This window comes from Schistocerca gregaria, chromosome 6, assembly GCF_023897955.1.
Source record: "Schistocerca gregaria isolate iqSchGreg1 chromosome 6, iqSchGreg1.2, whole genome shotgun sequence".
Lineage (NCBI taxonomy): Eukaryota > Metazoa > Arthropoda > Insecta > Orthoptera > Acrididae > Schistocerca > Schistocerca gregaria.
This window is the reverse complement of record NC_064925.1, coordinates 390,151,512-390,167,606: the sequence shown is the minus strand read 5'-3', so window position 1 is coordinate 390,167,606 and position 16,095 is coordinate 390,151,512. Positions and strand designations below refer to the sequence as shown.

General features: G+C 39.0%; 1 protein-coding gene across 1 annotated transcript in view; it reads right to left on the bottom strand.

The window, feature by feature from the left end:
- The window catches only part of LOC126278146 (uncharacterized), a 28,727-nt gene extending 16,485 nt beyond the window's left edge, over positions 1-12,242 (bottom strand). The window contains exon 1 of the mRNA XM_049978037.1: positions 11,180-12,242. The gene's annotated coding sequence lies outside the window, so the exon portion shown is untranslated. The remainder of the gene's footprint in view (positions 1-11,179) is intronic.
- Between the last annotated feature and the right edge of the window lie 3,853 nt (positions 12,243-16,095).

Here is a 16,095-nt window from a genome sequence, read left to right as displayed (position 1 = left end):
ACAAAGGTCTTGCAGATCCATAAGCTTGCCATCCGTATTCGAGTTGAGGTCGCACAAAGGCCTTATAAAGTTGGAGCAGACGTGCCCTGTCAGTGCCCCAGGACCTATGAATGACACATTTAAGGACGTTAAAGCCTTGAAACAGCAGTCTTTTAGATCCTTTAGGTGTGGCAACCATGTGAGCTTCTCATTAAAAATAAGCCCGAGATATTTTACTTTCTCCTTAAAGGTGAGAACAGTGTCTCATAGTTTTAAAATAGGGAGATTGAAAAGAGAACAGGAATGGTTAAAATCTACACAAACAGTCTTCTCCAAAGAGAATTTAAAGCCTGTGGTCTTAGACCATTTCTCCAATCGCAGGATCGTCAGCTGTAATTGGCGTGTAGCAGTTGTAAGGGAGGAAGACACACAGAAAATGGAGAAATCGTCCACAAACAAGGAGCACCATACGGTCAGACAGGACATTTCCAACCTTATACCTAAAATACCTGTCCGACAGAAAGGATCTGATGACTGTGGGTAAACGTCCATGGAAACCCAACTCATAAAGCTGCCGCAAAATGTTATGCCTCCAGGTAGTATCGTATGCTTTTTCCAGGTCAAAGAAAACCCCGATAAGGTGTTGCTTATGTAGGAAAGCATCTTGTATCACTGTTTCGAGTAGGATCAGGTTATCTAGGGTGGAATGATACCTCCTGAACCCATCCTGGCAGCGGGTAAGTAAGGATCTGGAATCTAGAACCCACACCAGGCGTCTATTGACCATACACTCAAATGTCTTTCCTATGTAGCTCGTGAGACTAATGCTATGATAACTACTGGGATCATTCCAATCCTTCCCTGGTTTTAAAAGTGGAATTAAAATCGATTCTTTCCACGAGCTAGGAAAGTCACCTGTCTTCCAAATTTCATTAAAAAGTGGAAGGACAACTTCCTTTGACCGAAGATCCAACTGCTGCAGCATGCTATACGGTATCAGGTCTTGACCAGGTGCAGTATCACGAGATACTGACAGTGCAGAGTCCAACTCTCACAAAGAGAAAGGCTGGTTGTATTCCTCAGTGTTGTTTGAACAGAAATCAAAACCAGCCCTCTCCTGTGTACCCCGATAGCGATAAAATTCTGGGTCCTGGCTAGAATCGGCCGTAATAGTTTGATATGATTCTGCCATTGCCCAGGCGATGTCTCTTGGAGACGTTAGGAGACACCCCCACTCACGTATAGCTGCTACTGGCCAGTCGAGAGTACCACCCTGAGATCCTCCTAATGGCTTCCCATACTTTGCTTCAAGATGTGGACCTACTAATGGAGTACAGGAACTCTCACCAAGACCTCCGTTTACTCTCTCTAACGATTCTTCTCGCCCACGCCCGTGCTATTCATAAAGTTGCCACATTCGCATCAGTAGGGCACTAATGGAATCTTCTCAAAGCCATCCTTATGTATCAGATTGTGGTACGACAGTAGTCATTCCACCAAGGGACAGGCTGCCTCACAGGTGTTCCCTTTGACTTTGGTATGGATACATCAGTGGCATGGTGCATCACTGCCGTAATGTGATCCACCCAATCCTGGATGTCTTCACACTGTTCAAAAACAGCCAACTGCCTGTAGAGCATCCAGTTTCCCTTCCTGAACAACCATTTCGGCGGCTTTTCGACACAATCCGTTTCATCTCGCAGCTGGAGCCAGATAGAAAAATGGTCGCTGCCATGAAGGTCGTCGTCTACTACCCACTGAGCAATGTTCGCAAGCACAAGTGAACAAACAGAGAGGTCTATGGCGGAGTACGAACCTGAAGCGGTGCTAAAATGCGTGGCCTGACCCGTGTTCAGTAGTATGATGTTGGAATCCCTAATCAACTGCTCAATCATCTGGCCTCTGGGGGCAGGTTTTGTTAGAACCTCATAATGCACTATGAGCATTAAAATCTCCTAAAATGAGAAGGGGACAGGGTAGCTGATCAATGAGCTGTGTGAGGGGTTAACCGTCAATGAGCTCATCAGGTAGTAAATACAAGGAGCACACTGTGACATTAACATGGGCCAGGATCTGAGATGCAACCGCTTGTAGTGTTGTGGTTAAGGGCAGAGGTGAGAAGTGCAATGTGTCCTTAATGAACACTGCCACCCCACCCTGTGCTCTATTAATAGTCAGGTCGTCTTTCCTGTACATGTGATATCCTCTAAGTACAGGCATGTCATTCTCTTTAAAACGTCTCTCTTGCAGAGAGATGCAAAAGGGATTTTCCTGTACTAACAGCCGCAATCCTTCTAAGAGAGTTCTGACTCCATTCAGATTCCACTAAAGTATGGGAGCCATATCAGCAGTTTGGTTTAGATTTCTCCCTGTCTTTGCGCCGCACTGGTGAGACACTTGTGGAGTGAGTGGCAGCACAGGGGCTGCCAGGTTCTGGTGAAGAGCTATCAAACTCCATGATGATTTCCTCTTCATCAGTCAGGGATGCCATGACGACATCCGATGGTGCCTTTGGGAAGTGCAATCAGTCTACAGAGGACACTGCTTTGTTAGTTAGTTGGTTGTGTGTTCCACTGATCAATCGCATGGTACGGTAGCCATTATAATGAGGAATGTGTCAAATCACATGTGCAATCCAGTATAGAATATCCCTGAAGTGTGTGGAACCTGTACCAAATAGGACGACTAACAGCGGTTACTGAACATATACAGAGAAGGGCAACACAAATAGTCACATGTTTGTTTTTGATGTGTGGGAGAATGTCACAGAGGTACTGAAGATAGACGTAAACTATCCAAAGAAAGTCTACTAACGAAGTTTCAAGAATTGGCTTTAAATAATGACTCGAGACAGGAATATACTGCAGCCCTCTATGTATTGCTTACATAAGGATCATAGGGACAACATTAGAATGACTACAGCATGCACAGAGGCATTTAAACTGTCACTATTCCCGCACCCCATCGTGAATGACACACAGGAAGGAACCCTAATAACTAGTACAACAGAATGTATCTTCTGCCAAGCACTTCACGGTGGTTTGAAGAGTGTAGATGTAGAGGTAGAAGAGTTTATGGATATCAAATTTATTAGTTCCTCACATTTTTTATTAATATGATATCTGGACTGGACTTCCAGAATATGCATGAAATTTTTTACTGTCAATAGGGATCATGGTCAGAAATATATTTTAAAAAATTACTAAATATGCTTTAATTCATAAACAGACTGAACATGATGGGTTGCAGTTGGTCAAATAGCACACATATTTTCTATCAGTGCAGGAGACCATGCAGTATGACATGAGTCTTCCATCTTCAGTAAAATACAAATGCACATAATGCACGCCTTTATTTCTTCTCCGCAAACTTCAGGAAAGGTTCAGATAAAAAATTTTTAACTTCACAAGAAATTATATGTTTAGAGTGGTATTTACTTCCAGCACACACACATTTTTGACGGAGAGCGAGATCGCTTCTGCAGCAAACAGTTCATCTACTGCCATAGAGTTGAGCAGGAAATTACAAACTTCTCACAGTGTGCCCAACAAGTTCAAGGTCAAATATAGTGGTGCAATGATGTGATACGCTATGCTAAGATAGGTATATCTCCGGTAACAGAAATAGCTTCGTATCTTTTGTATTAAACACACTGTCTACACATGTATGAAGTCTTCATGGGTTGTCAGCTGAGTAACGTCATCATCTTGTAGCACTTCGCAGCACTTCACCTGAAGATGATGGAGATACATTCCATCGTAACATTGCTATGAGACGGCGACACTAGTCGGCAGACAACCCGTGAAGACTTCATATATGAAATTTGCTGAGAAAGCCTGCACTCACACATACCACTGTCTACATGCTTCACATCACACTACCACAGCAATTTTAGGTGATTACAAACTATTTATCATACATCCAAAATAAAAATGCATCAAAGGAATACATGTGAGGAACCCAATAACTGCTGCTCAAGAAGCAGCCACCCTTTAAAGAAATTAAAAAGTATATTATTATACCTGAATTAAATAACAATTTACTAGTTTCAGTAAATGGAACTCTCTGTCTAAGACATTATATACCAAAATTACTAGTAAAATTAAACAAAAGCTAAAGCAAAACTCATTCAGAGTTGCATTATCACTTAAATACTTGTCTTGCTTAGTTAAGAGTCAGAAGAAAATGCCATTTTATTTTACAAAATTTCACTCCTTACTGTCTTAACCTCATAATTTTCTCAGGTAATGCAACAAGTGCCAATAAAATACCCACAGTCACAGCTGAATGTGTGAAAGGATGTATGTACACTAGAAAAAATGTGGTAGTTCTAAAGATATTCAAGTCTCTGTTTTGTTACATGTGTGTATTTGTTACACATGAGTCAAATAGATGAGGGGTTTCCTTTTCATCATTTCGTTTCTTTCTTTAAAATGTGAGTGAACAACAGAAGGTCTTGTGGCATCCCTTTCAAGAGTTATTCTGTTCAAAAGTTATGTTTTCTAAATCCAACTGTGACAGAGAATCTTTAGAGATGTGTGAGACAAGTGCAAACACACAACGGGCCATTAAAATTGCTACACCAGGAAGATGACGTACTACAGACGCAAAGTTTAACTCACAGGAAGAAGATGCTGTGATATGCAAATGATTAGCTTTTCAGAGCATTCACACAAGGTTGGCACCGGTGGCGACACCTACAACGTGACGACATGAGGAAAGTTTCCAACCGATTTCTCATACACAAACAGCAGTTGACCAGCGTTGCCTGCTCAAGTGTTGTTGTGATGCCTCGTGTAAGGAGGGGAAATGCATACCATCACGTCTCCGACTTTGATAAAGGTCGGATTGCAGCCTATCGCGATTGCGGTTTATCGTATCGCGACATTGCTGCTCGCATTGGCCGAGATCCAATGATGGTTAGCAGAATATGAAATCGGCGGGTTCAGGATAATACGGAATGCCGTGCTGGATCCCAATGGTCTCGTATCACTAGCATCAAGATGATAGGCATCTTATCCACATGGCTGTAATGGATCATGCAACCACGTTCGATCCCTGAGTCAACAGATGGGGACGTTTGCAAGACAATAACCATCTGCAAGAACAGTTCGACAATGTTTCCAGCAGCATGGACTATCAGCTCAGAGACCATGGCTGCGGTTACCCTTGGAACTGCATCACAGACAGGAGAGCCTGCATTGGTGTACTCAACAACAAACCTGGGAGCACAAATGGCAAAACGTCATTTTTTCGGATGAATCCAGGTTCTGTTTACAGCATCATGATGGTCGCATCCGTGTTTGGCGACATCGTGGTGAACGCACATTGGAAGCGAGTATTCATCATCGCCATACTGGCACATCACCCAGCGTGATGGTATGGGGAGCCATTGGTTACACGTCTTGGTCACCTCTTGTTTGCATTGACGGCACTTTGAACAGTGGACGTTACATTTCAGATGTGTTACGACCCATGGTTCTACCCTTCATTTGATCCCTGCAAAACCCTACATTTCAGCAGGATAATGCACAACTGCATGTTGCAGGTCCTAGTCACTACTCTTGATGAACTGTGGTATCGTGTTGAAGCTGCATGGGCAGCTGTACCTGTACACTCCATCCAAGCTTTGTTTGACTCAATGTCCAGGCGCATCAAGGCCGTTATTATGGCCAGAGGTGGTTGTTCTGGGTACTGATTTCTCAGGATCTATGCACCCAAATTGCGTGAAAATGTAATCACATGTCAGTTCCAGTATAATATATATGTCCAATGAATACCAGTTTATCATCTGCATTTCTTCTTCATGTAGCAATTTTAATGCCCAGTAGTGTACATTTTGCCATCAAGGTGCATCTATGTTGAACTACCACTACCGTGTACATAAATAATGAATCATAATTAAAGATGGGTGATACATGTTGTTTATCAAAGTCATAGGTCCTCTACCATGAAACCTACTACAATTTACGGTATTACAAAATTAACAAAAATGCCACACTTTCCACAACTAATATGCTGTTAATATAACTGTGGGACTCAACTGTTGGTCATCAACTACTGCATAATTGTGCAATTATGCCCTGTATTAAATATGAAAATAACTTATTATGTACTACAGTGACAATAATTCCATGATGAAATCAAACAAAAATGGGGAAAAGGCAACCACCACCAATACCTAATGTCTGGTGGATATGAACATAACAACACATGTGTAAATGGTGATTGGATTTCCTCATTCTACTGTCATAATAAAATGATTGGTAAATTACATGTATATGGAGAAATAGTTTCAAAAAACTTTGCACCAGTAGAAAAGAGATCCCTCTTATACCATCCATATGTATGCAGAATCATGACAAATTATCTTTATGCTCTGTATTGTGATGTACACCAAAGCTCATTTTAAACATATTTACATACACCAGAAATATATTAGAGAATAAACTTATTTTTTTTTATTTGTCGGTATAAAAATTTCATAGTTTTTGAAGAATTCTTTGCAACAGATTCTTCTACCAACTCTACATAGCATTCTTCACACACACTCTTTTAACTCAACAAATATACCATTTGTACCTCAACATATGAGCAGCACGACATACATTAATATTTCCCATATACTTTTGCACTATTTATGTACTTGTAATACAGTTATTCAACCCGGTGCCTCAGTCATCACAAGTTTTTCACAGATAGAAGAAGGTAAGATGTAAAAATGGCATGTGCTAAGTACAAGGATTAAAGTCTTCGTAACTTTTGTATAATAGAAACAGAGTCCTAATTGATAACAGTCTTTGTTTAATTCTTTGCTCTGGTGGTATTAGAGACTGTAAATCTTAATGTGTACTAAAAATGTAATGCATTATTAAGACAATAAGTACTGGTCTGTCTCATAGTTAATGGTAGACCAACTCCAGCCTGCCAGGGGGTGAACTACAATAAAGGCACACAATTATGACATAACATACACTCATAGAGAAAATGTGGTGACTGCTTTAGGGAAAAATTAGGACATGCAACTGAAATGGCAATTCAGTAAAAATATCAACGAGGTAAAATTATTTGCCTCGAATTTTTTCCTGAATATAAAATGCAAACAATCAAGAAATGTAGAGAAATAAAATCTCTTATGATTATTGAAAGTGTACCTATTTAAGAAAAATGGGGGGAGTTACTTTCAACAAAGTTCACATCTGTGTGGTACTGTAAAACAATATCCTGTCTAGCAAACAATGCATACAAGGATTGCACAAAAATATGAAAATGTGCTGAGAAATTCATGCTTGAACATAAATGCAGATGCTAGCCAAGCCTGCAGGTTCCCCAGTTGTATTTGACCACAAATGGCGCCTGTACAATGTCCTCAATATTCTGCAACTGTCAGTCTGGTCCGAATAGTGTTCTGAGAAGTAGTGAGTGCATATGTTGGAGCTATGTAATGTCGAAGATAGCCAAATTGCTGGTGGTCGTATGGTGTTTGATTCCACAGTGAAGGTAGCTGTAGTGTTTAGCGTTTTTATTTTTTTTTTTTTTTTTTTTAAAAAAAAAAGAAGCAGGAAAACATCGATGAAACATAAAAGGATGACAGCTGCAAAAGTCACTGTAGATCTCAAAGTCACACTCATGAATTCAGTCAGCATTAAAATAGCATGAAGGTATCTTATTTATTTATTTATTTCTTGTTCCGTAGATCCAGTTAGTGAGTCAGTCACAAGGATATGGAACGTGTCAAATTGTACAGGTTTCAATTTAAACTTACAATAAATACAAAGGGCAATTCAATGCCGAATTGTACATAGCTTAAGTAAGACATACTATAAATACAGTAATAGATACAATGTCAGCTACATAACATAACAACCATTTAACAGAAAAAGGAGTTTCAAATAAAGGTTAAAGATAAGAGTACAAAGTTAAATCAGATATAAGTCCTACAAGATTAAATACAGGTACAGCCAATTTGTTGTTACAAAAAGTGTGCTAATGCTCAATGCACAATAAAATCAATTGAACTACTTCTAGACACAATAAGTTTAGTGATGGTATACATTTTCTTTCAGATATTCATCCACAGTATAAAAAGATTACTCTGTCAGTTAATCTTTGAGAACTTGTTTAAATTTTGGCAGTTCTGTATGAACACATTTGATATGTAGTGGTAGAGCATTGAACAGCTTAATGCTGGAGTACTAAACTCCTTTTTGTACCAGAGCGAGACGTTTCATTTCGAAATGTAGATTGTTTTTGTTTATGGTGTTACAGAAATGGAATTTACTGTTGACTTGGTAGATAGAATAATTTTTGCACACAAAGCTCAGCAAGGAAAAAATATACTGTGAGGCAGTTGTTAGGATACCTATCTTCCGAAACAAGTGCATGCAAGAGTGTCTTTGATGGACCCCACACATTATTCTGATAGCTCTTTTTTTTATGGTGAAACCTTTTTTGCAAGTGGTTGGTTCCCCCAGAATATGATAGCATATGACATCAATGAGTGGAAGTAGCCAAAGTAGGCAACATTAATGGTGTCAGCTTCAGCCACTGAAGACATTACCTGTAATGCAAATGTTGCTGAGCTAAGTTTCTTACATAGATGAAGAATGTGAACTGACCAATTACATTTACTGTCTATGTAAGCACCCAGGAATTTTGTATCTTCAACTTCCTGTATTTGTTGATCTCTACATTTTATGTTAATTTCATCGAGATTACTTTTTGATGTATGGAACCTCATATAATGAGTTTTATCTGCATTGAGTGAGAGACCATTTGAGGAGAACCAATAAAAACAGTATTTGTAGTTTGTTCAAGATCATGATCAATCTCCAGAAGCAGAGGATTGTATGGTGAGCTGGAATTCCAAAACCACTCATCAGTGACATAAATTTGTCACAGGAAAACAAGGTGCCAAAGCCATAAAACCTGGACTACAGAGCAATGCACTGAGTCTTGTTTCACACTATTTAAAACTTCCGACTCAGTTTATGTCTCAAGAGTGAAATATGGTGGGTGTTTGGTGACAATTTGGACAACCTTATCACGGTAGGCCATGGGCCCCATGGGTACACTAAAAAGGTCACGTTACTGCCAAGAATTATGTGACCATTTTGACTCATCAGATCCATACCATGTTACGATGTAGGTTTCCCAATGGTGATGCTGTGTTCCAAGATACATTTCACATCACCCTGGACTGGTTTTGTGAGCACAAGGATGAACTGTCACATCACCCCTACCAAACACACTGTCACTAGATCTAAAAATTATTCTGCCTATTTTGAAGAGAAGGGTGCATGATCACTATCCACCTCCATTACCTCTACCTGAATATGCCACTATTTTGCAGAAATAATGGTATGATCCCCTTGAAAACAATACAGAACCCATATTTATCCATTCCAAGATGACTGGAAGCTGTTTCAAATACCACCTGTATTAGGCATGGTAATTTGCTGCATTTTTTGTGTCCCGACACTTTTTGTTCACCCCTGTATTATTCACTTTGCCTGTGGAAATTGGATAGTTGTGAGAATTTCTGGAAATGTGACTTGCATTAGAAGATGAGAATCTGTTTACATTAGGTGTCGTACTATCAGACAGTCTTTCACTGTAACTAAGAGGTCATGTTTAAATTTGTTAACTTCACCAATCACAATCAAATTGTCAGTTTTCAATGTAATATATGTCTGAGGCTCTGGTCTGCCATCCCATTAAACATTCCCAACAGCTGTAGACACCAAAATGGTGGTTAATGTTAGCTTGTATTACATCAATCTCCACATTATTATTATGTCATGGGATGACAATGACATCTGGTTCCATAGGTTCAGGTGACCCATAATTTTGGCAAGAATTGTCCTTACTTACAACTTCTTTCAACAAGTTCTCCTCCATCATGAAATCAATGGAATATAATGTTATGGTTTAGTGAAATAATTGCAGCACTGAGATTTAGTAATCCAAATTTCTCAACTTTTCTGATGTGTGTGATCTTAGTGAGATTAATACGAGATTATACACTGACACTGTGAATACCTGGTCAGTGATTTCTGTAGATGTATAAAGAGATGAGAAAATGTTAAACGTCAAAACTATGGAACAAATATACTGCAAGAAAGCAAAATGAAGTAAAAAAAATTATACATTTAAGACTTGCAAATTACCATACTGACTACTACACAAAACTAATACTCTTGTTGTTTCAATGAAATTAGGAGTCGTGGTTTAAGACAACAGTATGTGTTGTGCAACAGAATTTAACATAAATCAAGGCTACCTTTAATTAATTTGTGTAAAAGCTTGCATATATATATATATACACGTATGGATTTCAATTTGGGAAGAGTGCTTACAGGTGGGAGCAATAAATACAATAACTTCAATCTCAGGGCAAGCCCTGAGAAATGATTTGCATACCATAATCTCAAGGCATAACGTTGAAACTACAGAGGAGACATTTCACTTTTCGACACGTTTCACAGCTTAAAAGACTAGAGTAATTTTATCAACAGTGACTCTGATCCTTCATTTACTGCAGATTTACACTGCAAATGGGTAGAGGTGCGTAGTAGGCCTACATTTTCTAGGCAAGGGGCACTCAAAATAGTCTACTATGTTTACAGTGCAAAGAAAAAATTGTCCTTTCGATATGGATACAATATTGATAACATGACGCAGTTGAATTTACTGTTAGGTCGATTATAAATTGAAATAGTACGCATAACCAACTAACTCATGTATTCTGCGAGAACCTTGTTTCCGTCCACGCACAGAACAAAGGATTTTACACGTAATCCTGTAAGAAACTTGCAAATACGTACCACTGAGAGTTGACAACAATCTTTGTTTTACAAAAATCGCGGTGTGTGATATTCCGAAAGTCACAAAACTATTTGCAACAAAGGGAAGCAACAGGCCAAAAGTTATTTAAAACTAGATATCAAACTTCGGCATAAGTACACTACATACAACTTAATTTTGAAAACTAATAATGCCGATTGTCACAGTACACAAGACCCACGACAACGCCGAAATGTATATATATATATATATATATATATATATATATATATATATATATATATATATATATATATATTTCAGGGGAGTATACATTGAAGTAAACAATCAAATGCATACTAAGGCACTAAATAGTGTCTTCTGAAATTAATATTGTGCAATTTTACCTACGTACCAAAACATACAATGACACACCCCCACGTCACTGACAGATCATATCCATCAATACAGACCAGACATAACAGCAGTAAACTGGCGCTATTAGATGCAACTGTTTTTGGCGCCAGTGTAATGGTTCATTTCTTCATACTGATTTCCCATTCTAGCACTGTATTATTCAATGGGTCATCTAATTTCAACTTTAAAGGTTCCTTGATCAAATTTACGCATAACAGTACTGTGTTCTCCCAATAAAATAAATCACTGTACAAAAAAGTACTGTATTCGGAGTGATATGCTTCGTATCACCACTGCCACAATATCATTTATGTGCAGCACTGTTGTTTCCGGCAGACGCACGCGTGATGTGTGAAGTAAATACAGCGTTTTCTCTTTTCTTCTATTTCTACGCGTTAGCGTTGTCACGACCGTTGTGTGGACATTCCGTTGCACAGTGTCCTAGGATTACACGGAAATTTTTGCTTTGCTTGCTCTTTTGAAATCCTCTTTGACTTATTTTGTTCCCCTTTTCGTGCTTTAAAAATGCTGCTGATTCTGTTGTGTTTTATTCATGCAATAGAATTCCGTAGCACAAAGTTTTTCAATGAATAATTATCAAATTCATTTTCTTGCACAGACAAGATTCGACCATTTAATATTCTTTCAGACGAAATATTCTCTTCATGGTTCGATAATTCATCTTTTAGGTCTACAAATAACTTTTGCAGCTTCGCTACATGTGTGCTGATATCTTCTCTTTCGTTGAGTTTGACTCAAAAAAACGTATCATTCAACATGTTTAAGCATTGTGTACTGCTACGTTCAAATCGCGCACTTAGTTTGTTCAGATTTCTTTAGCTTTATTGCACGTCGACACAAGTTCAGCAACCGATTTACTTAGCGCACTTGCTCTCCGAGTTGCTGATTTTGCGTTATCCTAAAACCATGCTGCGTTCACAGCCTTTTGTTCACCTGTCTGTCTCGCAAGTTCACGTTCATATGAACGAAGCCATTTTGCCTACTAGCCAGGCCTTCACGTTTATCAGTATGCTCTTTATAATTGCTATTGGTAACCATTTCCTTACAGAAGACTCCCATTGTCGTACAACTTGCCCCAACTAAATAATTGCTTCTGCCAATGAACACTGTCTTCTTCTGAAACTGCGTTTTGTTCAATTAGACGTAGTCTCGGCCTATAACCTGTTGCAAAAATTATTAAGTTCGAGCAACACAGTTTCATTAACGAACGGTTCATTCCCAGAAAACGAACTATTCATCATCAAAAACTTATTGCAGAGAGTTTCTATAGAACTCATGGATATATCGAAAATATCATGGAATAACAGATTACACTGAACCGTTAAACATTATTCCATTCATTGCAACGATACCGAGCAATAAGCACAGTCATAACACCAGTAATGCGTGGCTTTTAGATGAAGATATTTAGCTGTTTTTGGCACCGGTATAATGATTCATTTCGTTATAGCGATAATTGTATTGCCTTATCAGTGAATGAAATGGTATGAAATATGTGCTGTCAGTTACAATTCTGAATTTAAACAATGATCTATTATTAATTCATAGTTTCAAAATTATGAGTGAGAGCAGTTTATAAATATTAAAAACTGGAAGAGCAAGCAGAACATTACTCACTACTCGTTTAAAACAACCTGCACATCATGTAGGCTAATCAAACAGTCATTGATCAACTGATGCGAATAATCAGTGTGGCCATACAATTAATGCAATTCATCCTTTTCGTACTAATAGTAACCTTTTGAATCATGGAACAATTCACCAGTAGACCCACTCTTAAATTATGCGACCAATATTTCATTATATGTTAAAAAATTTGCTTCTCCCACACACATATCACAGTACTACTGGTTGATATTCCTCTGAAGAGCGCAGTAATTGAATTAAATGACAGCAGGAGGTGAAAGTGTACACAACTACACAAAAAACTTTGATCTGTGGTGTAAATATATAAATGTTAATGTAAAATTATTGTTACTCTTTGTGGACTGCCACTACTTGCTGTTAATTAAACAGCCTGATGTTTTAGATGAATGTTATCTGTGCACCTACACTGATAGGGCTCCACATCTATTGACAACATATTCATGCTTACTCCCATCACCCTCTTTCTCATTTCGATCCAGTGTCTGGTATTTGCAATCTTCCAGGTAAATCAATACCAGTTATTGGGTTATATTTAGACAAACTGTTAATCGCTGATTGTGGTAACACTTTCAGATTTGATGATTTGAGTTTCTAGTCCTGTTAAATTACATTTTGTACAAAGATTGTACTGTAATACAGGACAAATACAATATTGAATGGGCAAAGAGAGAAGAAAAACAAGTAACACTGTAAGCAATGTAAATACAAGATAAACAACATTACATTTGAGGCTTCAAGGAAAATGGTAACACTACAGGGAATGTACATACAAGATATACATTATTACATACACTGGAATACAAATTTCATCATCCATAATACAGACTGAACATTAATAGAACCGACAAACTGCAGGGACGGATTCCTGATTGGAAATGGAGGAAAAGAAGTCCTGTAAACACATGTCCAGAAACACATCACTGCCAGGATAGATCATGCTGATGAATGAAAGTTCGTTTAACCACGTGTTGTGTGTTGTGGGCTATGTGATTGACACAGCGTATCGTAAGCAGAATAATGGCCTGGCATTCATGGTGGAAACAAGCTGAGATGGTGATTGTGTAGGGCCAAGCAGACGGAAACAGTCGAAGGGTAGCTAAGCTATATGAAAACTAGTACCCTCACAGACACGAACCACATCACACAACATTTCAGACCCTTTTTGAGTGTTTGTCTGATCACAAGTCCTTTCAGACAGATGAATGTGCAGGGAGGTGGGCGGACTTGTACATACACCAGATTTGGAAAACCGAAAACTACGTGTGGAACCTGTTCATCCAAATCTGGTGTACACACAGTCCGCCGCCTCCCTGTACGTTCGCCTGTCTGAAAGGACCTATCTTCACACAAACGCCCAAAAAGAGACTGGAACGTTGTGTATTGTATTGTATGTCAACCAGGGTCCTAGAAGCGACAGAGAGGCTCCATCCCCACTGCTGCTGCAGTGGTCCACAACCCCACGGCAACAATCGCAGTCCACTTCATCATCCGTCCACCACCCAACACCGAACCACTCTTTCAGGGGTTATTGTGTGGTTGGGCCCTCGGTGGACCCGCCCCCCACCCTCCCCCCAAGGAACGTCTCACACCAGATGAGTGTAACCCCTATGTTTGCGTGCTTCAGTAACGGTGGTGTGCACGTACATGGAGAACTTGTTTGCACAGCAATCGCCGACATAGTGTAGCTGAGGTGGAATAAGGGGAACGAGCCCGCATTCGCCAAAGAAGATGGAAAACCGCCTAAAAACCATCCACAGACTGGTCGGCTCACCAGACCTCGACACAAGTCCACTGGGTGGATTCGTGCCAGGGACCAGGCGCTCCTTCCCAATCCAGAAAGCCGTGCGTTAGACTGCACTGCTAACCGAGTGGGCTAACGTTGTGTAATGTGGTGGGTGTCTATGATGACACTAGCTTTGGAATAGCTGTGCAGCCACTCGACTGTTGCCATTGTCACTGATATGCAAAAGGTTAGCATCAATGGGTACAAATTAGCTGCACATGTAAGTAGAGATAATATGATGAGAGGAGGAGTTGCCATATATGTCAAAAGCTTCCACAGCGCAAAACATTTAGAAACTAAAAAATTTTGTGTAGAGCAACATATGGAAGCATATGCCACTGAACTAAAGCTAAATGATGGCACTTTCATAATTGTAACAGTGTATAGGTCCCCCTCAGGGAATTTCCAGCTATTTCTAGAAAACTTGGATGCTTTGTTGTGGTATCTGTCAGACAGGGGGAAGCAAATTATCATTTGTGGGGATTTCCCTGAAAGAGTGTGATAGGAAGAATGACCTTGTAGTATTACTCAGTTCTTTCAATTTGAGCTCCGTCATTGATTTTCCTACTCGGATAACAAAGAACAGCAGGACAATGATAGATAACTTTTTTATAGACCAAGATAAGTTTAAGGACATAAATGCTTATCCTGTTGAGAATGGTCTTTCAGATCATGGTGCACAGCTAGTTACAGTACATGGTATAGCTCCATGCAGTATATCAAATCAGAATTTCAAAGGAGTGCATTCAATTAACAATATGAATACTGCAAACTTTAGGGAAAGACTAAAGGAGCTAGACTGGGATGAAGTGTATATGGAACCCGATGCAAACTTGAAATATAACTTATTTCACGATACATTTTTAAGGGTATTTGAAAATTGTTTTCCCAAGAAAACAGTGAAACATAATTCCAAGAAAACATATAAAAAACCTTGGCTAACTAAAGGAATAAGAATATCTTGCAACCGTAAAAGAGAACTGTATCTAACAGCTAGAGGGAGTACTGACCCCGAAATTGTTCAATATTATAAAAACTATTGTGCGGTACTAAGAGAAGTTATTAAAAAATCCAGAAGCATGTGTATCATGTCTGAGATCAGTAGCTCTGATAATAAAATTAAAGCAATTTGGAATATTATTGAAAGGGAAACAGGGCAACCAAGAGCACAGGAAGGCTTTAGTGCCATAAAACTGAATGACAAGTGTACTCACAAACAATTTGAAATTGGAAATATTTTCAATAATCATTTTTTAAATGTTGTGGAGAAAGTAGGATCTAGATCTTCACTAGAAGAGGCAAGGCTTCTAATAGAAGAGGCCATACCTGTGCAGTTTGAAACAACTGTATTTCCACGAACCTCTCCCTCTGAAATCAGTAAAATAATGAACTCAGTGAAAAGTAAAAGCTCTTACAGAATTGATGGCATTTCCAGCAAGATACTTAAAGCTTGTTCCCCACAG